Genomic DNA, 24,496 nt, shown 5'->3' on the forward strand with positions numbered 1-24,496 from the left:
CGCCCAATGGGACTTGTAGTCCCATCGGACGATGCCTGCACACACAAGACCCCCGGCAGGCCTGCACAGACCACCGGCAGCCGGCACAAACCCCCCGGCAGGCCAGTACAGACCCCTGGCAGCCGGCACAGGCACCCGGCAGGCCCGCACAGACCACCGGCAGCCGGCACAGGCACCCGGCAGGCCCGTACAGACCACCGGCAGCCGGCACAGGCACCCGGCAGGCCCGCACAGACCACCGGCAGCCGGCACAGGCACCCGGCAGGCCTGTACAGACCACTGGCAGCCGACACAGGCCCCCGAGAGGCCCGTAGAGACCACCGGCAGCCGGAACAGGAACCCGGCAGGCCCGCACAGACCACTGGCAGCCGGCACAGGCACCCGGCAAGCCTGTACAGACCCCCGGCAGCCGGCACAGGCACCCGGCAGGCCCGCACAGAACACCGGCAGCCGGCACAGGCACCCGGCAGGCCTGTACAGACCCCCGGCAGCCGGCACAGGCACCCGGCAGGCCCGCACAGACCACCGGCAACCGGCACAGGCACCCGGCAGGCCCGTACAGACCACCGGCAGCCGGCACAGGCCCCCGAGAGGCCCGTACAGACCACCGGCAGTCGGCACAGATCCCCCGCAGTCGGCACAGACCGCGCATCATGATGCGCACAGACCGTGCATCATGATGACGTCATTTCAGCAGCCAATCACAGCCATGCCAATAGTTAACATGCTTAACAGGATGTGCCCACACTTAATGTATGTAGTATGTATGTATGTTGTATGTAGTATATATGTAGTATGTAGTATATATGTATGTTGTATGAATGTAGTATATATGTAGCATGTATGTAGTATATATGTATGTTGTATATATGTAGCATGTATGTATGTATGTTGTATGAATGTTGTATATATGTAGTATGTATGTAGCATGTATGTAGTATGTATGTAGTATATATGTATGTTGTATGAATGTAGTATATATGTAGTATGTATGTATGTTGTATGTAGTATATATGTAGTATGTAGTATATATGTATGTTGTATGAATGTAGTATATATGTAGCATGTATGTAGTATATATGTATGTTGTATATATGTAGCATGTATGTATGTATGTTGTATGAATATTGTATATATGTACTATGTATGTAGTATGTATGTAGTATGTATGCAGTATGTATGCATGTTGTATGTATGTTGTATGTATGTAGTATGTATGTAGTATGTATGTAGTATGTATATATGTAGTATGTATGTAGTATGTTTTTTTTTATTGTTTTTTTTTACATTCAACACATTAGCCGGATGATGGGACTACTACTGTCCCATCATTGGCTAATGTGTCAATCACTGTCAGTGTAGCAGGCATCGCCCGATGTAGTCCCATCGGACGATGCCTGCACACACACAAGACCCCCAGCAGGCCCGTACAGACCCCCGGCAGCCGGCACAGGCACCCGGCAGGCCCGCACAGACCACCGGCAGCCGGCACAGGCACCCGGCAGGCCCGTACAGACCACCGGCAGCCGGCACAGGCCCCCGAGAGGCCCGTACAGACCACCAGCAGCCGGCACAGGCATCCGGCAGGCCCACACAGACCACCAGCAGCCGGCACAGGCACTGGCAGGCCCGCACAGACCCCCCGCAGTCGGCACAGACCGCGCATCATGATGCGCACAGACCGCGCATCATGATGACGTCATTACAGCAGCCAATCACAGTCACGCCAATAGTTAACATGCCTAACAGGATGTGCCCACACTTCTGAGGATTGGCTGAATCATATCGAGCAGGCTGATAGCTGTATGTGAACTTCCGATTCCGGTATCCGATACTAAAAAAGTATCGGAAGTCAGTATCGGAATTCCGATACAGCTAATATCGGCCGATACCCGATACTTGCGGTATCGGAAAGCTCAACACTACTCCTCAGTAAGGATGGAGGAGAAACCTCAACAGCAGTGTTGAGGGATCATCTGAAAGTATGCCATGACCAATTGAGAAACAAAAAGGAAGACCAAGATGTCCCTCAACCCATAGAAGAGGTGGAAGAGAAGATCCAAACCATTCTTGGAGACTTTCCCTGGTCTTGGACGCAGGTGAATCAAGCCATTGTAGTACCTGTCATGATCTTTACCCATCCTACTGCACCTGAAGCAGCAGAGACTCTAGACCCGTCGGCTCCAGTAACAGGTGCCACATCTGCAGCGGAAAGTGAAAATCTGCCCCCTGCTAGCAGTGAATCTGTCAGACCCATGGTGAGTCTAAGAATTTGCAGATGGCTGCCCAGTTTACCAGTAAGATGCTTGTCTACCAGTAGCACAGACACTATTAGGTCCACAACATCAACAACAAACACACTAGGCCAGGCTAGGTCATTAGAGATACCAGTACTGCGTAGATCCACCCGTAGTACGAGAGGTCAAGTCTCAGCCCAGTATAGGGACTAAATGTAAATAAGTTAATAATGTGCATAATTGCAACTGTTAAGCATGAGAGCGTACAGAGACTTACTGTATGAACTTTTAAATATTCGTAATATCCTGTTGAAGGACACTTGGGCCACAGGACTATGTGTGGCCATGACCTTACTTTTAAATAGTTACCCCAACTTGGCCTTGACAATAAGCCGCCGGCGTGGCCGAAAACCAGGCCCTCCTACAGAGTACCCTGAAGCCACGCCCAGGGTCGACACACAAAGTGGGCTAAGGCGGTTCCCACCAACCACACCCAAGGTAAGCAGACAAAGGCAATTCCTGGACGGCAGCAAAAGGACTAGGCACTGCAGTGACTATGTTAATGTTTTTCTTTCTTGGACTTGGTAATTTTTACATTTTTAAGACTTTGTAGATTTTCATTTATTGTTGTTATTAACTGTCCTTGTTATGTTACTCAGTCCGGGAGTTACTGAAGTTAACTGGGGGGGATGTGGCACTCCAGAGTCCAGTTGCCACGGTGACATTGCCTCCATCTTAGGGGTTATGTCATGCCTGGAAGCGGGGGGGTCTCCATGCCAGGTAATAAACAGTATGCATCACAATTCCTGCTCCAGGCCAGAGGGGGGAGCTCTAGACCTGACTTCAGGGGAGCTGCTCTCTCTGGTCGGGAGGAGGAGTCAGTTAAGTCTGTTTGGCAGTTGGACGGTGGAGAGGGAATGGAGAGGAGTGGAGTCAAGGGCTCTGGGGAATTGAAGCTGCGTGGAGCTGAACCCGTAGTGGAGTGCTGACAAAAAGGACCAATAGTCCTTGGCTGGGTGGGTGCTATACACCCCGACAGCCCAATCTGGAGGGCAAGGGACTTCAAGCTCCCTGGCCACACCGAACACCCGGAGGCACCGCATCAGACCTAGTGCCTGGGGCTGACAATGAAAAGGCAGTGCCCGTGATAGGCTTACGCTGTCTGCCATACAGGTTAAAACCAACATGGAGAGGGCCGCATCTTAGCTCCAGGCTTGCCAGACTCCTTCTGTCATCTGTAACTGGTACCTCAGATTGCATGTTCATCTACCAAGAATTAAAAGGTAAAGAAAACTGCACTTCTATGTGTCCCTTACTTATTCTCTGCACCCCAACGTTCACCACCAACTGAACAGCCAAAAATATTTGCCCTGGCCATCTTTGCTTCGTGACCATCAGCCCCAGTGGACCTGAATCACAGCGTTGGCCACCCATTGCCAAACACCACGGGTGGCGTCACGTAAATGGATCATGGCCCCGTGACCTCCCCCAAAGAACTGTCCAGCCCGATTCCGAGTACCCCCCGACCCTGGGGGGGATTGTCACATGTGTCGTTGGATGAAGTGATCAGGAAAAGGCGCATGGTGACGCCGGGAATGGGAACGTACACGACTAATAACAGGAGGGCTATGGGAGGTATGAGATTCAGGATCCAGCCTACAATTATTAGTCATTTACCCACCACCAATTACCGGAATGCATTTGATGCCCGTCAGAAGATAGCTGTAACAAATGCGTGGCTCAAGCTAGGCTTAAAAGATGCCCGTGAAAAATTGGTTGCCAAAGACACATGTTTCCTCATAAAGGGTAAAGTGCAAGATGCTTGTAAGATGCTGATTTCTAGAAAGCATCAGATGAGTGTTGGAGGACAACCAACCAAACTGATGGATGCTCTTGAAAAATTAAGTTTAAAGAGGAGTGCACCTGCCATAATTATCAACTCACCCGTGGCACAAGGTTCTTCATCTTCACCCATAAATATTACCAAGACGATCAAAATTTCACAGCCGAAAACTATTTCTTCAGGTGTAATGAACAATGTTAAAGGAATGCGAATACAGTGCATTGCGAAAGTATTTGGCTCCTTGGAACTTTTCAACCTTTTCCCACATATCATGCTTCAAACATAAAACATACCAAATGTAAATTTTTGGTGAAGAATCAACAAGTGGAACACAATTGTGAAGTTGAATGAAATTTATTGGTTATTTTAAATTTTTGTGGAAATTCAAAAACTGAAAAGTGGGGCGTGCAATATTACTCGGCCCCTTTAACTTAATACTTGTTGCGCCACCTTTTGCTGCGATTACAGCTGCAAGTCGCTTAGGGTATGTCTCTATCAGTTTTGTACATCGTTAGACTGAAATTCTTGCCCATTTTTCCTTGGCAAACAGCTCGAGCTCAGTGAGGTTTGATGGAGATTGTTTGTGAACAGCAGTTTTCAGCTCTTTCCACAGATTCTCAAATGGATTCAGGTCTGGACTTTGACTTGGCCATTCTAACACCTGGATACGCTTATTTGTGAACCATTCCATTGTAGATTTTGCTTTATGTTTGGATCATTGTCTTGTTGGAAGACAAATCTCCGTCCCAGTCTCAGGTCTTTTGCAGACTCCAACAGGTTTTCTTCAAGAATGGTCCTGTATTTGGCTCCATCCGGCTTCCCATCAATTTTAACCATCTTCCCTGTGTCATGGAAATTTGGTTGATATAGATATATATCTCTGTGTGTGCTGCGGCCTGTCCTAATTAGACAGAGTCTTATTGAGCGCTCAACAGAAAAGAAGACACCCTAAACACGTTGTTAGCAGCATCTCTTTCCAGCAGGACTCTGCTGGCTTATTGCACATACATATATTTATGGATACATGTAGGAAAAGGGTGGTTATCTCATCAACATAAAGGCTGAACTTCTAATCTAATTGGTCAGTTTAAATACATGAACATATATGGGTGTCCGGCATGAGAGTGACTTAAACATCATATGATTTACTGTCCATTGTTCTGCGATGTCAGCAGAACTCCAATATCGGCTGGTACATCTGGCCTAATTTCCTCATTTCCCATGTCTGGTGGATATTTCTCTAGACTTTCTCAAGACACGGGACAATGCTATCATGTTGGTTCTCCAGACGGGAGCATGTGATTAGATCATCTTCAGCAACTGATTACAAAGTTCAAGATAGCTGTGAATATGTATCTATGTGTGCATATGAGTACATGGAGTATATATGAGTATATAAGAGTACATGAGTATATAGCCTATAGTAGGCAAGTGAGATCTAGATGAAATACATAAATATATTTATTTCTATCACAATCCCCCCTTAGCTATAACCTGCCCTAATATCCTGCTCCTGGCCCAAAGCGTTGCAACTCTTTTATGCTGCCAGTGGACTGACGCACGCCTAGCGCATACATCCTCCCTCCATACAGACTTTCGCAAATGGGCAGTCAGGAGATCTGTCCCTAACGGGGGTTTGGTGCAATGTAATCAAAGTCTCTTAGTTAGCAGTATATGCAGTCAGTGATGTGTATTCTCTATCAGGTAGATAATTTATTCAGTCAGGTATGGCATCCACAGCATCATTCCAGCTAAGGTGTATCTTCTGGTATGAGGGCTTCCCTGCAATGCGGTGCGTGGATCCAGGTGGGGGTTTTCCCTCCAGGTTGGTGGCGTCAGCACTTGGAGAAGGGCCATCGGATCTGGGATCGAGTGCTTCTCCTTACGGACTTTTTCCCACCAACACTCAGTCTCCTGACTTCAGGGCGTGCATACCAGGCTCCGAATCTGGACCTGGCAATGAAGGAAAAACTCGAGAATGGACATTAGCAAGATTCTTGATAAATTCAATTACACATGCAGACAAAGTATCACATTGCATAGTCAACTGCTAAGTAAAGAATACCCCTAACCTGGGTTTAGACCCAAATAAAATTTCATATTGGCTCTTTCTGAGCCTGTGGGAGTGTCTAATGCCAGGGTTTGTCTGTCTCTTGGGCAAATTTTTTAGCATGCTGCTCTTAAGTGTCCCACTTACTCTATGGTGCGGGATGGTGGGAAGTGTGTAGGCCTAAGTCTGACCCTACTGCTGATCAGATCTCTTGTGTCAGGTTTGCTGTGAATGTGGGTACCTGATCACTTGCTATCACTTCTGGAACCCCCATATCTGCACACTATTTTCGAAAGTAGCTTCTTTGCAGTAGTCTTTGCCAACTGGTTCCTTACTGGGAAATCTTCAGGCCAGATGATGTGGGGGAACTTTTCCCACTTGTCCAATGTTGCATTTGTCGGAGGCCAGACAATCTGGTCTGGAGCTGCTGGAAGTTGGCTGTTAAAGTAGGAGTTGAGTCCAATCAGGTCATTCATCTGTGTCTTCAATTCTGTGCGGGGGCCATGTGCCCATTTAATCACCATATAGTACATACTTTGAGGTAGACTGGGTCTGTCTTGAGGTAGACGTTTGAGGTAGATGTTTGAGGTAGACGTTTGAGGTAGACAGGTAGATGTTTGAGGTAGACAGGGTTTTTTGGAGCCCAGTGCTTTGGCCCTTCAGCATCCAGCTTTCCTTCTCTTTTCGAGTCTGGTCCTGCTACTTCTTGTACAGGTTTCAGGAAGTCATTTTGTCAGGTTTCCTTGTCCTCAGTCATCATGTAGTAGCCGTCCGGCTCTACGATCTCTCCCATTTTTCCATATTGTCTTCCTCTGGCTGCTTCTTTAGCTGCCACGTCTGCCATATTGGTGCCCCGTGTCTACACTGTGTTCAGTTTTCCGTGTGCCTTGACCTTTAACACTGCCACCACTTTTAGTAGTTGAAGAGCATCCAGCAGGTCTCTGATGGCTCCATGATGCTTCACGGTTGTCCCGCTTGCTGTGGTGAAGTCTTTTGCAGCCCAGATGGGTCCGAAGTCATGTGCTATGCCATGCGAGTACCTAAAACTGGTATAGTGGTTTGCAGTTTTGCCCTTAGCAATCTGGCAGGCCTTTCGTCAGCTCTATCAGTTCCGCTTCTTGGGCTCTTGGGCTGACAAACTTCTGGACCATAGGATGTCTTGATTGCTGGTCACTGCACATCCCGTGTGGAAACTTCCTTCATCATCTGCAAAACTGGAGCCATTTTTCAGATTTTTCCTCTCAGGGTCCGTGTTGTGAGTTCATTTTCACCTTCATCACTGAGGCCCGAGGAACTCCATCTTCTGGTAAGGAGAGGTAGTGAGTCTGATTATCAGACACCTGAGATTAATGATGATGACTGGCTGAGTGGAGTCACAGACTGGATATAAGGCTGCCTATGCCCATTTTCCCTGCGGGTGATTTCTCTGTGGTATCCTTGGAGTCCAGTCTGAATTCCTGCTCTGCTAAAGCTAAGTTTTCTTCCTTGCTTTTTGCATTTGTCCTTGCTTTGTTTTTTCTGGATTTCAGCCATTCCCTGCTGGGGTGAGCTGAACTCCTTAGCTCTGTCTCCTGAAAATACCAGAGTGCTGATTTAGTTTTGAAGCTTAGTTGCTTCAGGGCCTTTTTCCATTTCAGCTTGCTGGCCTATGTTTTTGATAGGGTTTTTTGCCGATTGCAGACAGCAGCTTTCCTTTCCTTTCCTGTTTAGATTAGATTGGGCCCCAACGTTTGCTCAGCCTATCTTTCTATCTGTGTCAGTGTTTTTTCATCTTGCTTCACCGTCATTATATGTTGGGGGCTGCCTTTTGCTATGGGGCCTGCTCTGGGGCAGTTTAGATTTCCCTTTCTATCTTTAGGCTATGTAGTTCTCCGGCTGTGTTCGAGGGGTCTAGGGCACCGTAGGTACCCCCAACGGCTACTGCTAGTTGTGTTGATAGGTTCAGGGGTCTGCAATCGGATAGTTGCCAGCTCCTCTGGTTTTCTGGACGTAGCTTCTATTTTTGTGTCTGCCTCCTACGGTCACTCAATCATAACAGAATCACCCGCCAAACCGCAGATCCTAGGGTACTCAGTAGCAGGAAAGAATTGCAAAAAAAAAAAAAAAAAAAAGTGTGTATATTTTTTCCTCTATATCTCTGAGGCCGTAGGGGGAATTTTTTTTTCCCTCAATGGAGATAAAGCAATTGTCTGATCGTGTGGAGCAGCTCGCTGCGGAAGTGCGGGGAATTTCCGCCTACCTTGCTCATTCACATGCTGCTGAACCAAAAATTCCTACACCTGATGTATTTTGTGGTGATCGGTCTAAATTTTTGAATTTCAAAAATAATTGTAAATTATTTTTTGCCTTGAAGCCTAACTCGTCAGGGAGCTCCGCGCAGCAGGTTAAAATTGTCATCTCTTTGCTGCGTGGCGATCCCCAGGATTGGGCGTTTTCTTTGAAACCAGATGATCCTAGTCTGACTAATGTGAACGCATTTTTTCAAGCCTTGGGCTTGTTGTATGACGAACCTAATGCCATTGATCAGGCTGAAAAGACCCTGCTGGCATTGAATCAGGGTCGAGATTCTGCAGAATTGTACTGTCAAAAATTCCGGAAGTGGGCGGTACTTACTACTTGGAATGATAATACCTTGGCTGCTCTCTTTCGGAAGGGTTTGTCAGAAGCCGTAAAAGATACTATGGTGGGATTTCCTGTTCCCTCTGGTCTTGACGATTCTATGTCATTAGCCATTCAGGTTGATCGGCGTTTGAGCGAACGCAAAACTGCACGAGAGGTGTTGCCACCTGTTGAACAAATGACTGAACCTATGCAATGTGATAGAGTTTTGTCCAGAGAGCAGCGTCAGGAGTTCAGAAGGCGTAATAAGTTGTGTTTTTTCTGTGGAGATGCCTCGCATATTATTTCTGTCTGTCCTAAACGAGAGAAATGCTTTGCACACACGTTTTCTGTTGGTGGTGTTCAACCTAAGTTTCTTCTGGCTATTACTCTGATCTGCTCCCTGTCCACATTTTCCGCCAAGGCATTTGTGGATTCGGGAGCAGCTCTAAACCTAATGGACTTGGATTTTGCTAAACGTTGTGGATTTCCTATGACACCTCTGCGGACGCCTATCCCTTTGAGGGGGATTGATGCTACTCCTTTGGCTAAATATAAACCTCAGTTTTGGACCCAGGTGGTAATGCGGGTCGTCCCAGACCATCAAGAAAATTGCAGATTTTTGGTGTTGCATAATCTGCATGATACCATTGTTCTGGGGTTTCCCTGGTTACAAATCCATAATCCAGTTCTGGATTGGAAATCTTTGTCTGTGGTGAGTTGGGGTTGTCGGTGTGCCCTTAGTGATGCTCCTGTTTTCTCCACCTCTCCCCAGTCACATGATGTTCCTGACTATTTGGCTGACTTTTATGATGTATTTAGTGAGAATGAGTCTGCGTCTTTGCCTCCTCATAGGAGTTATGACTGTGCTATTGAGCTGAACCCGGGGTGTAAATTCCCCAAGGGTCGGCTTTTCAATTTATCTGTACCCGAGCACGAGGCTATGCGATCCTATATTAAGGAGGCATTGGAGAAGGGTCATATTAGACCATCCTCTTCACCCTTAGGTGCTGGGTTTTTTTTTGTAGCCAAAAAGGATGGATCACTAAGACCTTGTATTGATTATCGTGCCCTCAACAAGATTACTGTTAAATATCAGTATCCGTTACCCCTGATTTCGGATCTATTCTCTAGAGTTAAAGGTGCTTGCTGGTTTACCAAGCTTGACCTCAGGGGGGCGTATAATCTTATTCGCATTAAGCATGGGGATGAATGGAAGATGGCGTTTAATACTCTGGAGGGACATTTTGAGTACCTGGTGATGCCTTTTGGGCTCACTAATGCCCCTTCTGTCTTCCAGTGCTTCATGAACGATATTTTCTGAGATTTTGTGGATAAATTTTTGATTATCTATCTGGATGATATTTTGATCTTCTCCAAGAATTGGGATTCTCATGTGGAACATGTTTGGACTGTGTTCCGGATCTTGAGGGAGAATTCCCTGTATGTCAAGGGATCTAAATGCCTTTTTGGGGTACAGAGGATTTCATTTTTGGGATTTATTTTGTCTCCGTCAACTATTGAAATGGATCCAGCCAAGGTACAGGCCATTTATGATTGGGTTCAGCCCACTTCTTTGAAGGCCCTCCAGAAGTTTTTGGGTTTTGCTAATTTTTATCGGAAATTTATAGCAAAATTTTCTAGTATTGCCAAGCCATTGACTGATTTGACTAAGAAGGGTGCTGATGTGTTAAATTGGTCTCCGGAGGCTGTTTCTTCCTTTCAGGAGTTGAAGCGAAGATTCACCTCCGCCCCTGTTTTGTGGCAACCTGATGTCTCACTTCCGTTCCAGGTAGAGGTGGATGCTTCTGAGATTGGTGCAGGAGCTGTTTTGTCCCAAAAGGATCCTGTAACATCTAAAATGAATCCCTGCGCTTTCTTTTCCCGAAAGTTCTCTCCATCTGAACGTAACTATGATGTGGGGAATCGGGAACTGTTGGCCATGAAATGGGCATTTGAGGAGTGGAGACATTGGTTGGAGGGAGCTAAGCATCAAGTCGTGGTCCTTACCGACCACAAGAATTTGATTTATCTAGAGTCGGCTAAGCGCTTGAACCCTAGACAGGCTAGGTGGGCCTTGTTATTTACACGTTTTGATTTTGTGGTTTCTTTTCTTCCTGGAACTAAGAATGTCAAGGCAGACGCACTCTCTAGGAGTTTCTTTGCTGATTCTCCTGTGGTGACCAAACCTGCTACCATCTTAGGCGAAGGAGTAGTTCTTTCTGCCATCTCGCCCGATTTGAGACGTGCTCTGGAAGAGTTCCAGAGAGACAAGCCTGAGCGTTGTCCCAGTGGAAAGTTGTATGTTCCTGACCAGTGGAAGAAGAGATTGATGTCTGAAGTTCATTGCTCTGCTTTGGCTGGTCATCCAGGTATTTTTGGTACTAGAGATCTTGTGAGTCGGTCTTTTTGGTGGCCCTCCTTGTCTCGTGATGTCAGGAATTTTGTGCAGTCCTGTGGGACGTGCTCCCGGTCTAAATCATGCTCCCGCTCTAGTGGGTTGTTGATGCCTTTGCCTGTCCCCAAGAGGCCATGGACCCATATTTCAATGGATTTCATCTCTGATATGCCTGTCTCTCAAAGGATGACTGTTATTTGGGTGATTTGTGATAGGTTCTCTAAGATGGTTCATCTTGTACCACTCCCTAAGTTGCCGTCTTCCTCTGAGTTGGTGCCCCTGTTTTTGCAACAGGTGGTTCGCTTGCACGGGATTCCTGAGAACATTGTGTCTGACAGAGGAGTTCAGTTTGTGTCTAGATTTTGGAGAACTTTCTGTTCCAAGCTGGGAATTCAGTTGTCCTTCTCCTCTGCCTTTCACCCTCAGACCAATGGGCAGACAGAGAGAACAAACCAGACCTTGGAGTCATATTTGAGATGTTTTATTTCCGCTGATCAGGATGATTCGGTTTCATTTTTACCCTTGGCCGAATTTGCTTTAAATAATAGAGCTAGTTCTGCCACTTTGATGTCACCTTTTTTTTGTAACTTTGGGTTTCATCCTCGATTTTCTTCAGGGCAGGTGGAGCCGTCTGCCTGCCCAGGTGTTGACACTGTGGTGGAGAGAATGCACCAAATCTGGGACCAAGTGGTGGATAAGTTATCTCTTTCCCAGGAAAAGGCCCAGCGGTTTTCCAACCGACATAGGACCATTGGTCCCCAGTTTAAGGTTGGTGATATGGTGTGGTTATCATCAAAAAATATTGCTATGAAGGTGGCTTCTCCTAAGTTTAAGCCTAGATTTATTGGACCTTACAAGATTTTGGAGATTATTAATCCGGTCTCCTTTCGTTTGGCTCTTCCGGTCACATTTAAAATCCATAATGTGTTTCATAAGTCTTTGTTGAAGAGGTTTGTTGAACCTGTTGTTCTGGGAGTGGCACCTCCAGACCCTGTATTGGTTGAAGGTAACATTGAATATGAGGTAGAGAAAGTACTGGATTCTCGTCTGGCTAGACGGAGACTCCAGTATTTGGTTAAGTGGAAGGGTTATGGTCAGGAGGATAATTCCTGGGTCTCTGCCTCTGATGTTCATGCCAAAAGATTGGTGCGTGCCTTTCATCAGGCACACCCTGATCGCCCTGGTGGCGTGGTTGAGGGTTCGGTGACCCCTCCTCAAGGGGGAGGTACTGTTGTGAGTTCATTTTCACCTTCATCACTGAGGCCCGAGGAACTCCCTCTTCTGGTAAGGAGAGGTAGTGAGTCTGATTATCAGACACCTGAGATTAATGATGATGACTGGCTGAGTGGAGTCACAGACTGGATATAAGGCTGCCTACGCCCATTTTCCCTGCGGGTGATTTCTCTGTGGTATCCTTGGAGTCCAGTCTGAATTCCTGCTCTGCTAAAGCTAAGTTTTCTTCCTTGCTTTTTGCATTTGTCCTTGCTTTGTTTTTTCTGGATTTCAGCCATTCCCTGCTGGGGTGAGCTGAACTCCTTAGCTCTGTCTCCTGAAAATACCAGAGTGCTGATTTAGTTTTGTAGCTTATTTGCTTCAGGGCCTTTTTCCATTTCAGCTTGCTGGCCTATGTTTTTGATAGGGTTTTTTGCCGACTGCAGACAGCAGCTTTCCTTTCCTTTCCTGTTTAGATTAGATTGGGCCCCAACGTTTGCTCAGCCTATCTTTCTATCTGTGTCAGTGTTTTTTCATCTTGCTTAACCGTCATTATATGTTGGGGGCTGCCTTTTGCTTTGGGGCCTGCTCTGGGGCAGTTTAGATTTCCCTTTCTATCTTTAGGCTATGTAGTTCTCCGGCTGTGTTCGAGGGGTCTAGGGCACCGTAGGTACCCCCCACGGCTACTGCTAGTTGTGTTGATAGGTTCAGGGGTCTGCAATCGGATAGTTGCCAGCTCCTCTGGTTTTCTGGACGTAGCTTCTATTTTTGTGTCTGCCTCCTACGGTCACTCAATCATAACAGGTCCGTATCCGCATCCCCCTTGGGAGTGGGAGTAGAGACAGGTAACGGCTGAGAGCACTGAATGAGCTGTGAGCACTGAAGAGTGGGGGAGAGCAGCCTTGTCAGGAGGGCGTGTGATGCAGATATTGTTTTCGCGGCAGGAGGGACCCCTCTTGCAACTGGATCCAGGCCGGCTGAGAGGTAGTCTAGAGGCCTCTGGTTTTCTTCCGCGGGTCTGTTTTAAGACGCCAGTAGCATGACCTCCTCCATCTTTGTCCTTCCTTTTCCGTTCGGCCAAGACAGGATGGCTTCTCGTAGTCAGAGAGGCCTAGAGCTGGTGCAGAGACTATGGAGTCTTTCAGTTTCCTGTACGAGATGAAGGCTTCAATGCGTTGATGTAATTGTACACAGGCTGCATTAAGCCTGGAGCACCAGGGATCCAAGTTCTGCAGTACGAGACTAGACCAAGGAAGGCCTGCATCTTCGGAGTTGTTGAGGGAGCCATCTTCTCCTCCGCGGTCTTCCGGTCATCTATCAAGTGTTTCGTCTAGTGGGCGATACGGTGTCTTCAGGAACGTAACTTGCTTTTGACACCACTGGACTCTGTTTTTCCAGAGCTTGCATTGCTGCTCCACCAGGTAGAGTAGAGGAGACAAGGAAAGGGCTGTGCAGGTAGCGATGTCGATGACTTCCGCATGTTCTGCAATCCAGTTGACGAGGATGGAGGACAATGCTTTGATGAGCTGTGAAAGGCTGTTCTTGGCCCTCTTGGGCATCACTGTCCATGTGTTCTGCACCCCCCTTGTGTGTTTTCAGGAACTGGTCATCCAGGTGAGGGGGAACATTGAGGGGAGCTTTGGGCAGGTCCATCACCATTAAAACTCAAAAGAAAGTGGCCGCGCTAAAAGCACTGTGTAATCAGAAATACAATGGAATTTAAAATCAGTGGATCTTTAAAATGCAATTGCGTACAACCAGGAGGACAAGTGGTGGTACTCACTGATGTGGAGGCTAGCTGCCGATGATGACGGTACTCATAGAAGCCGCAAGTGAGTCAAACGGAAGGCCAATGGGCATGTGGAGCTGGTGCAATACAGGGAGTGCCCTCCCGTTTGCACAAAAGAAAAAACACCGACTCCCCACAAGAGAACGCGCCTCACAGAACGGCAGGCAGCCTCGGCCGATGGCACCGCCGAGCAGTGGCGTGGCGAGTGGGGGGCGTGGTTAGCGGGGGGGCGTGTGATGTTAGCGGTGACGTCACCGGTCCGTGCGAGACGGGCGTGTGCAAGGGCCAATCCTGACGCGTTTCGGGGGAACCGTCCCCCTTCCTCAAAGGTATGGGTCTTGTACTACCGCTATCACTCTATATACCACTCAACTATTGTGCAAAGATGACGCACACATACCCTATTACTGGCAGCAAAGTGCCCTCAGGCTGATACTATATTAAAACTACTACAAATAATTAAAACAAAACTTAACAAAAATATTTTATTGAAATAAGACTGAACATTTAAAACCAGATACACAAACCTGAAACAAAACGCTCCCTCCCAAAAAAAATTTTAAAATAAAAATACAAATATACTCATACCCATGAGAAAATATATTTTCTCTTATTTAAATTTAATTCAATTTCATGATTAAGTCCCTTTAGTGTGTGACTATCCTTAATCATTCCCAATGATTAAGGATAGTCACACACTAAAGGGGAATTACTTAAATAGCACTGGGGGCTTCACCCTGTGTGGTAATTGTTCATGCTGTGTACGTGTTAAAAACAAGAGAGCCACGCAAACGACTTTCTGGAATATGGATAAGACTGAGATGTTCCATATTAAGGATAAACTGACATGCCATTCTACGGGGGTCATTTACATAGTGAGGTGTCCCTGTGATAGGTTCTATGTTGGCCACACAAAAACAAAACTCAAAGAGAGAATAAAGGAACATTTAGATAACATCTTTAAAGGGTTTGTAGGACATCCATTGTCCCGCAATTTTGCGGAAAAACATGGCAAGACATGTGTGGGGTCCTCATTTTTTGGTATTCAAAAAGTTCCAAAAAATCCCAGGGGTGGGGATTACATCAGAAGCATGTTGAGAGTTGAATCCAAGTGGATTTTTGTGCTGGATAGTTTGGTGCCAAAGGGACTTAATCATGAAATTGAATTGTATGCTTTGTAATGCACTTCAGGTCATCTCTTATCTCAACCTCCATTGTCATTCATCCTTTAAGATTTTTGGCACTTTTGCGTTTGTAAATGAGATTTTTTATCTATATTTTATTAATTTAAATAAGAGAAAAATATATTTTCTTATGGGTAGGAGTATATTTATATTTGTATTTTTATTTAAAAAAAATTTTGGGGGGGTTTTGTTTCAGGTTTGTTTATCTGTTTTTAAATGTTCAGTCTTATTTCAATAAAATATTTTTGTTAAGTTTTGTTTTAATTATTTGTAGTAGTTTTAATATAGTATCAGCCTAAGGGCACTTTGCTGCCAGTAATAGGGTATGTGTGCGTCATCTTTGCACAATGGTTGCGGGGGTATATAGAGTGATAGCAGTAGTGCAAGACCCATACCTTTGAGGAAGGGGGACGGTTCCCCCGAAATGCGTCAGGATTGGCCCTTGCACACATCCGTCTCGCATGGACCGGTGACGTCACCGCTAACATCACATGCCCCCCCGCTAACCACGCCCCCCACTCGCCACGCCACTGCTCGGCAGCGCCATCGGCCGAGGCTGCCTGCCGTTCTGTGGGGCGCGTTCTCCTGTGGGGAGTCGGTGTTTTTCTTTTGTGCAAACGGGAGGACGCTCCCTGTATTGCACCAGCTCCACATGCCCATTGGCCTTCCGTTTGACTCACTTGCGGCTTCTATGAGTACCGTCATCATTGGCAATTAGCCTCCACATCAGTGAGTACCACCACTTGTCCTCCTGGTTGTATGCAATTGCATTTTAAAGTTCCACTGATTTTAAGTTCCATTGTATTTCTGATTACACAGTGGTTTTAGCGCGGCCACTTTCTTTTGAGTTTTAATTGTGTTTTTTGTGGCGGAGAGAACACTATATCTGCCAGATGTGCCAGCAGCTTTTAGATCAAACTGTTTGTCCATTTCAGCGCCGGTGTGATTATTTGTATTTCAGGTCCATCACCGTGAGCACCGTAGCTGTGGCTGACACGTTTGTCAGCAGAGTGTGCAGATCTGCACAACTGGGATTTCAAACACGGTTGCTCGGCTGCTTCGCTCACGGCCCTCAGGTTATGCACCATTCAACCCAGTCTGGTTCTCCATTCACAGTTTTCCCCTTGATTGAGAAAAGCTGGGACTGCATGATGATTCCCATGGGTTAGGCGGCACAATCTGGCCTTGCTCTTCACAATGCCGTGAGTGACTCCCATCTTCTGGCACAGAGCCGGCAGGAAAACAAGCTGTTTGCTGGGGTCCTCTTCATCAGAGATGACGTCCAGCTGAGCTTTCTTGCTCTCACAGGGGGTCTTTTTGCTGGGACGTCTTCTTTACCAGCCAGCAGCCGTTCCTTTCACCCAGCTTGATCTCAGGTCAGCATTTGTTAACAAGTTTGAGGAGCTGAGTGGCTGTCTTCTGGTCCAGGGCCTGGATAAACTTCAGGGAGCCCCTTCAGAATCTTGTCCAAGATGATCCTCTGGTGCTGGAGCCGGAAGCAGTGTAGCCATTTCATGAAGCGGGTGTGGCCCCTCTGGGTTGAGAGTCTCCTGGCCGATGCCAAAGTTCTTAGGCCGTTTCTTGAACAGCAGTTCCACTTAGACCTCCAGTTGATCAGAGGCAGTTTGGCTCTGGGTGATGGGCAGCGGATGCTGGGCTTTGTGAGGGTACGTGGTTCCAGACTTGAGTGACACCCGCACTGGCGCAACTTGAAGTCTCCCTTGGACCATAGGCTTCCAGGTACTATGTCCACCACCTCCTTGGGTAGGCTTGCACCGGTTGTTCGAGGGAGGCTCTTGTACAGCCACCAGCATGATTGATCCTTCTTGGGTCTGGGGTGGAGAAGAGGTCAAGGTCACGTCTTCATGGAACACTTTGGTCACCTTCAGTTCCTGCAGTAGGTCTGCTCTCATCAGGTGAGGTGGGCATGTCTCCACCGTAAGCTGGAACAGGATGGAGTGTCCTGGCTGTGTCCACACGCTCAGGGGCTTGCAAGCTGGGGAATGTCTGTCTTGACCTTCACTCCCCATACAAGACACAGAGTGCTCTGATAGACAAGTGGGGTCGGGGATTTTCACTTCTGACTGCACCAGTGTCCACAAGGAAAAATATGACAGCCCCCAGTGATTTGAGGTATTGGGTCCGCTGATGGGGTTTCACATGTCAGGGGGGTGACGTCTTGCGAACCTGGTTTGCCTCTGTCCTATGGACAGGGTTCTTCATTGTCTTCTGTGTTTCTTTCTTGGCCTATTCCTCTGTGTGATGACCTGGGTTGCCGGGGTGCTGTGCACTGGTTCCGGAAATGGCCAAGGTTGCCACAGTTGTAACACCTGACAGGTCTCCTGTCCCTGCAGGGTGGTTGCTCCTCCACGTCAGTGGCCACCATAGGAGGGACTGTCCTCCGCACTCCTGGGAGGGACTCAATTCTTCTGGCTACTGCGAGCAGGGCATCTACTGCTATTGTCCTGTACTCAGGCCTGGCCACTATCAGCAATTTCTTGATTGATTCTCTTAGTCCATGCACAATTGCCTGTGCCAACATTTGTCCGTGTATCTGTTCATGAATAGTGAAGCCTAAAACTTGGAATACTTGCCTCACTTTGCCATGAAAACTCATCTACAGACTCTGTCTCGGCCTGGCTCATGTTATGTAGGCTGAGTGCTTGTCTGGCTTTGGCCCACTCTCTGAGCTGCTCAATTAGCTTTGATCCTGATTCCCAGGAATGCACATCTAATTCTGATGGAAGCTTGAAGTGTTCCTTCATGATTGGCCAGACTGTCTCACCTGCTTTTATATCCATTATGGACCAGAGATCACTCCAGGTTGCAGCATATGTCTGCTGGCTCTGATGCATTCTTCGGTAAAATGGCATGGGGTCCATATCTGGGTCTGGCAGATTTCTTAGAATACTGAACACCTGCCTAGGGGTGAAGGGCACATAGTGTAAGAGTTCTGGCTCTATCTGCCCCTGCCTATTTGGTGTCTGTGAGTTTCCCCTAGTACTAGGCAGCATAATGCCCTCTTCATATTCATTAGAGGAAACATGCCATTGTGTGTTTGTCTTGTGTGTGGGTAGTACTCCCCCCTCTGAGACTGCAGCTCCGTCTCAGACTTAGCAGGTGCAGTCTCTGATGGCCCACACCTCCCTTCTGCTAGCTGTTGTATCGGGGGGGCACCTGTGGTGTTATGTGTGGGGAGTGTTTCACTTTCTTCTCCCGGTATCATAGCTGTCTCTTTACAGAGAGTGCCCTGGGGAGATAGGGACACCTCATTGTCTGGATTTGGTACTGGGCCAGCTGGAGACAATGAACGGAGAGGTGGAAGGGAGAGAGAGAATGCGGAGCAGGGAGGGGTGGAAGGACAGTGAGGAAGCTGAGGAGGAAAGAGAGATGGTGGAGGAGAGGAAGAAGGAGACAGAAGAGGAGGAGAGAGTGAAGACGAGGGGGATGAGGGAGGATGAGAGGTGGGCGTTGGTGATGAAGATGGAGAGGGAGGAGAGATGGGAGAGAGAGAAGGAGGAGAGATAGGTAGGGGTGGAGAAGATAGAGTGGGGAGAGAGTAGATGGAGGGAGGAGAGAGATGAGAGAGATGGGAGGAGGGAAGAGTGGGGAGAGAGGAGATGGAGGGGGGAGCGGACTCCTTCCCCTTTCCTGCAGTCACTGAAGGCATGCTTGGATTTGTGGTGCCTCTCAGATGGCACAGACTAGAATGCCGCTGAAAACACTTTTTCTTCTTTTGCACACGTAAAAACCAATCCTTTCCTGTTCACACTAACTCTCAACACCTTCTAAGCTGTAAAATCCGCTGTCACTTTAAAAAATGCAGACGGCAATTCAGCTTCACTAGCTAAACTTCCCTTTTTCTTTTCAATACATGCTACAGCTTAAAGAAAAACTGTTCTTGCAAAACCACATACTTGACTTTCTGAATAACACCTGCTATGTCTGTTCCAAAAACTTCAAAAAAAGGTGATTAAAGCTTCAAAAAACACTTTGCAACCCCTTTTGTTTTAAACTTGCTTAAAAAGGAAGGAAAAAGCAAAAAACTAATCTGAAATATTTATTAAAAATAAATTCAAAAGCAGAGGAACAAAATGGAAAATCAAAAATTGACAAGAGAACAAGGAAATAACCAAAAGCAGGTAAAAATTCTCTTTTTAACAAAAAGAAAAGGAAATAGAATGAAGAAGTGAAAACCAAAAAACCGATAACAAAACTTAAAAATGGAAAAAACCCAAAAGAAAAAAGGAAAAATGATCAGGGAGTAAAAGATTTTTAAAGGGAAACAAATCAAAAAGTTGATAAAACTTAAAAACCACTCCGAAAAATCAAAGATCAATACAAGTACACTTCCAACAATCTTAAAAGTCCTTGCACAAATACAGGATACACACAATTCCCTTTTTTCTGCCTGCATCTCTCAGTAAAATCTTCTGAGAACAATTGAAGAGAAAAAACAAACAGAGACTACAGTGATATACTCAAAAGACCCAGCTTTCTCACACTACAGTAACAAAAATCTCTACCAAAAAAATGCAAGATAAAACATAAAATAGGGAAAAGCACAGTTCAGAGCAAATATGACAATATGAAAAACATAAATATCAGGGGCACACCTTATAGGCAAAAAGAGGAAGTGTACAAGAAAAGGAAAAAAAACTTTTTCTGCTTCAGATCTTCGTGGAAACCAGCAGTGAAATCACAGGTTGATGGACATATAGACGTCCGGGGAGAAATCGAAGCCCTTTTTTGTGACACGCATGTCAAACAGCTGCTGGTAACCGATAACTGCCAATCACACTGGGTGCACTGCGCTCGGTGACCCGGGAATGTTGACACACTGTACCGGACGTCCTGCCTGGCTCGCCGGTAACAGGAATGTGATAACTCCCACAAAATTGCCACCACCTGATACCTGGGCCGGCTTCTCCTGTCCTTCCCTATGTACAGGTGTGTTGGTGGCAACCTGTCAAGTGATTTGGCTTGCAATATCTCCCCCAAGCTAACACCACCACGTGCCTGGCGATTTGGGCGCTCCTGTCCCATCCTATGCACGGGTGTATTTCTTGTGATAGCTTGATAGGAGATTCGCCTTGTGATAACTCTCTAAGACCCCACCACCTGATACCTGGGCGGCTTCTCCTGTCCTCCCTATGTCCAGGTGTATTTGTGAGGACTTATCTGAGCTATTCAACTCCCCTGCTATCGGTTTCCCAGCAACCACAAGCACAAATCAGTCACAGTTTCCACCAGTTCTCTCCCAGATCTAGACATACAGGACCACAGCAGACACTTTGCTTATCCCAGGGTTTGGATAAGGGTGGACTTTTTCACTACCTGGGTTTGGTGACCACACTGACCGGCTGGAGTTACTGACCCGGACTGGGCACAGGGAACATTCAGGTAAGATAACTAGATTTTCTTACCTTACTTATGGAGTTGCGCAAATCTCCGTCCCCATGAGCCAAGGCCTTGCCCGGCACCTCTGTCCTTTCCGGTCAGCAGGGTCCCCGTGTGTTTCGTCCACAGCCCCTGTTGAAGAAAAGCAGGCCCAAACCATGATGATGCCACCACCATGTTTGACAGTGTGGATGGTGTGTTCAGGGTGATGACCTTTGTTGCCTTTTCGCCAAACATATCGTTTGGCATTGTTGCCAAAATGTTCGATTTTGGTTTCATCTGACCAGAGCACCTTCTTCCACATGTTTGGTGTGTCTCCCAGGTGGCTTGTTGCAAACTTTAAACAACACTTTTTATGGATATCTTTGAGAAATGGCTTTCTTCTTGCCACTCTTCCATAAAGGCCAGATTTTTGCAGTGTATGACTGATTGTTGTCCTATGGACAGACTGTCCCACCTCAGCTGTAGATCTCTGCAGTTCATCCAGAGTGATCATGGGCCTCTTGGTTGCATCTCTGATCAGTCTTCTCCTTGTTTGAGATGAAAGTTTAGAGGGACAGCCAGGTCTTGGTAGATTTGCAGTGGTATGATACTCCTTCCATTTCAATATGATCGCTTGCACAGTGCTCCTTGGGATGTTTACAGTTTTGGAAATCATTTTGTATCCAAATCTGGCTTTAAGCTTCTCCACAACAGTATCACGGACCTGCCTGTTGTGTTCCTTGGTCTTCATGATGCTCTCTGTGCTTCAAACAGAACCCTGAGACTATCACAAAGCAGGTGCATTTATACGGAGACTTGATTACACACAGGTGGATTATATTTACCATCATTAGTCATTTAGGACAACATTGGATCATTCAGAGATCCACAATGAACTTTTGGAATGAGTTTGCTGCACTGAAAGTAAAGGGGCCGTATAATGTTGCACGCCACACTTTTCAGTTTTTGAATTTCCACAAAAATTTAAAATAACCAATAAATTTTGTTCAACTTCACAATAATGTTCCAATTGTTGTTGATTCTTCACCAAAAATTTACATTTGGTATCTTTCTGTTTGAAGCATGATATGTGGGAAAAGGTTGAAAAGTTCCAGGGAGCCAAATACTTTCGCAATGCAGTGTAAATGTTGTTAACCACGGACCAGGGAAACAACAGATTTCCTCTTTACAAGATATGGACAATGATGGTATTGTGACGACTTGGAAATTTCCCACCAAGAAGATGAAAATCACAGCTGCCAACACTGTGCAAAAAAGGCCAGAAATCTCTGGAAATTCATTTTCTCTTGGGCAAACTTTACCTCTTAATAAAATGGTACAGAATGATGCATACAGAGCTCCCATGTCTACTCAGTACGAGACTTCGCCACCTTTGTTGCACACAAAAGCTCGAACCAACATGTCATGGACACTTGTCACAAAGGGGGACAGTTCTTCAGTAGGGCTGACTCCAAAAGAGTCTGTCTTTAGCCCTTTAGAAGGCAAAAAAATGACCGTTATTAATTTGCATCCAAGAGTCACAAAGGAAGGTGTCGTGTAGCTTCTATGTTTATATGGTGCCTTGAAGCTCGCCCGCTTGTTGAGATACAGAGTTGCAGAGGTTGTGTTTATAAGAAAGGAAGATGCAGTTGTTGCCTACAAAAAATACACCAACAGATACCTTGATGAACCACCAATGAGATGCAATCTTCATTTGAATGGTAGTGTGGTAACATCAGACCAGCCCATCCTTCAAAGATTAAGTGACACCCCATCAAATAAGGAAGGTGAATCTAGAAGAAACACAACCTCCTCCTCCTCTAGTGTTGATTCAGATCCTCCAGCTGAAGTTGATCCTGATACTATCTTAAAAGCACTCTTTAAATCCTCAGGGTCATCAGCAGTCATCCAACCAACTGCATTTAAGATTAAGCTCTAATGAGACCAACACAAATTGGAGATTGTAATAAGAGAGATTCCCAAGTCACATATGGGCCCAGAGACTCCTTAAAAAAAACCTTCATTTTGCTTCTTGTGTTTTGTTTAGCGCTAATCACCAGCAGGTAGTTGATGTTTGAAGGACATTGGACAATCAATCCTCTTCCCAGCATTGTAGTACAGTTCACCTTCGTTGTGGGGCAGTTGCGTTATTGCCTCAAGAATTTCCATTTTTCCCTTGCTCTAGTATTCTGATCCAGCATGATTATAGTTCTACTGTTATGTTAAGGGAGGCTAAATGTTGAATAACTAGTTTAAATTTCTTCAATAATCTGTTTCTGCTTAAAAGATAATCTTTGTTGTTTTGTAGTTTTAATATCTGGATTCCTCCAAATGGATATGAAGGCCTGCATATTCCAGTAAATGGTGCGGGGGGGGGGGGAATTACCAAGTGTCCACTGACTGTGTTCTAGACAAAAAAAGCATGCCTAATTAATGTTCCACACTGTGAAAATGTCATCAAGAAGTCTACAATCGTAGGTAATTCTTATTGCCCTGCGGCTGAAGCATGTTTCGATATCTGTGATGTGAATAGAGAAATGCTGAAGGGAAGTAGATCATGCTAATAGTGATCCAAATACTGAGATTTGTACAGAGGAATGCTGGGAGGACACAGATTGTGGTTTCTTATCAACTTCATCTGCATTTACAAATTTGTATTTAATGCTGTAATAAAAAAAATTCCTGTACAATCCTATAATTTTTTTAAAATTGATATTTATTTGGACTCCTCATTGGGAGGTGCACAAGAAACGATAGGTGTACTCTACACTAATAACACCCCTTTGAAAACAATAACGTGGCTGTTGCATCACGGAACACGTTCACCCTGGTGATCTACTGGCTGTGTCTGAAGAGATGTGGAGGATAGCCTCCTATAAGTAAAGGGGGTTTTACACTAAGCGATATCGCTAGCAATATCGCTAAAACGTCACCGGTTTTGTGACATTATAGCGATATTGCTAGCGATATCGCTGTGTGTGATACTTACCAACGACCGCCCCCCCGCTGTCCATCGCTGATCGCGCGAGAAAGTCCGGCTCCATTTCTCGTCGTCTGCTTCCTGCTGGGCTTCCTGCTGTGTGAGACGAGCGACGCGTGGAGGCGGGCGGGAGGACGCCAGGATCGCTGTGTGTGAAAGGTGAGTATCGTGCGCTGTGAGGTCTTTCTGTGTGAAAGCTCACTAGTGATCATTTAGCGATGCACCAGCGATCCTGACCGGGTCGGATCGCTGGTGCATCGCTAAATGTAAAAGGGCCTTTACTTTCCCAATTTAAAGGAGCGTGTCTCCTATACTTGTAATGCCCATAAACTAAGTGTATGGGTTGAGAAACATTTCACCCTGGGAGGTACGCATCAAGCTACTGTGTCAACATTTTTTTTTCCGGGCATCATAAACATCCTTGAAAAGAATAGCGTGTCTGTTGCATCACGGAACACACTCGATCTGGTGATCTAGTGGTGGCGGATTATGAGGATGAGAAGGAGGAGGATAACAGCAAATAGCCAAAATCAGGAAGCATATAGCCATGTGTGGGTGTGAAGAGGTGCATGGGAATAAATCTCTCAAAAAAAGACACTGGATTTGAGGTTATGTTTCGCTGTTATGGTATAAAGAAGTCTGGCACAATCCAGCCCTTGTTCATTTTTAAAAAGAGTCAGCCTGTCAGCATTTTCAGTTGACAGGTGACTGCGCTTATCAGTTATAATTCCACCAGTGGCACTAAAAACGCACTATGATAAAATGCTAGCAGCGGGACAGGACAGGACCTCCAAGGCGTAGAGAGCCAGTTCATGCCACGTAT

The 24,496-nt window shown here is 46.2% G+C and overlaps 1 pseudogene; it reads left to right on the forward strand.

Moving 5' to 3' along the window:
- Positions 1-1,250: 1,250 nt before the first annotated feature.
- LOC141087878 (polymerase delta-interacting protein 3-like) lies at positions 1,251-22,632 on the forward strand (annotated as a pseudogene).
- Positions 22,633-24,496: the final 1,864 nt, after the last annotated feature.

This window comes from Dendrobates tinctorius, unplaced genomic scaffold, assembly GCF_039654945.1.
Source record: "Dendrobates tinctorius isolate UK_male_01 unplaced genomic scaffold, ASM3965494v1 ptg000036l, whole genome shotgun sequence".
In the NCBI taxonomy this organism is placed as follows: Eukaryota; Metazoa; Chordata; class Amphibia; order Anura; family Dendrobatidae; genus Dendrobates; species Dendrobates tinctorius.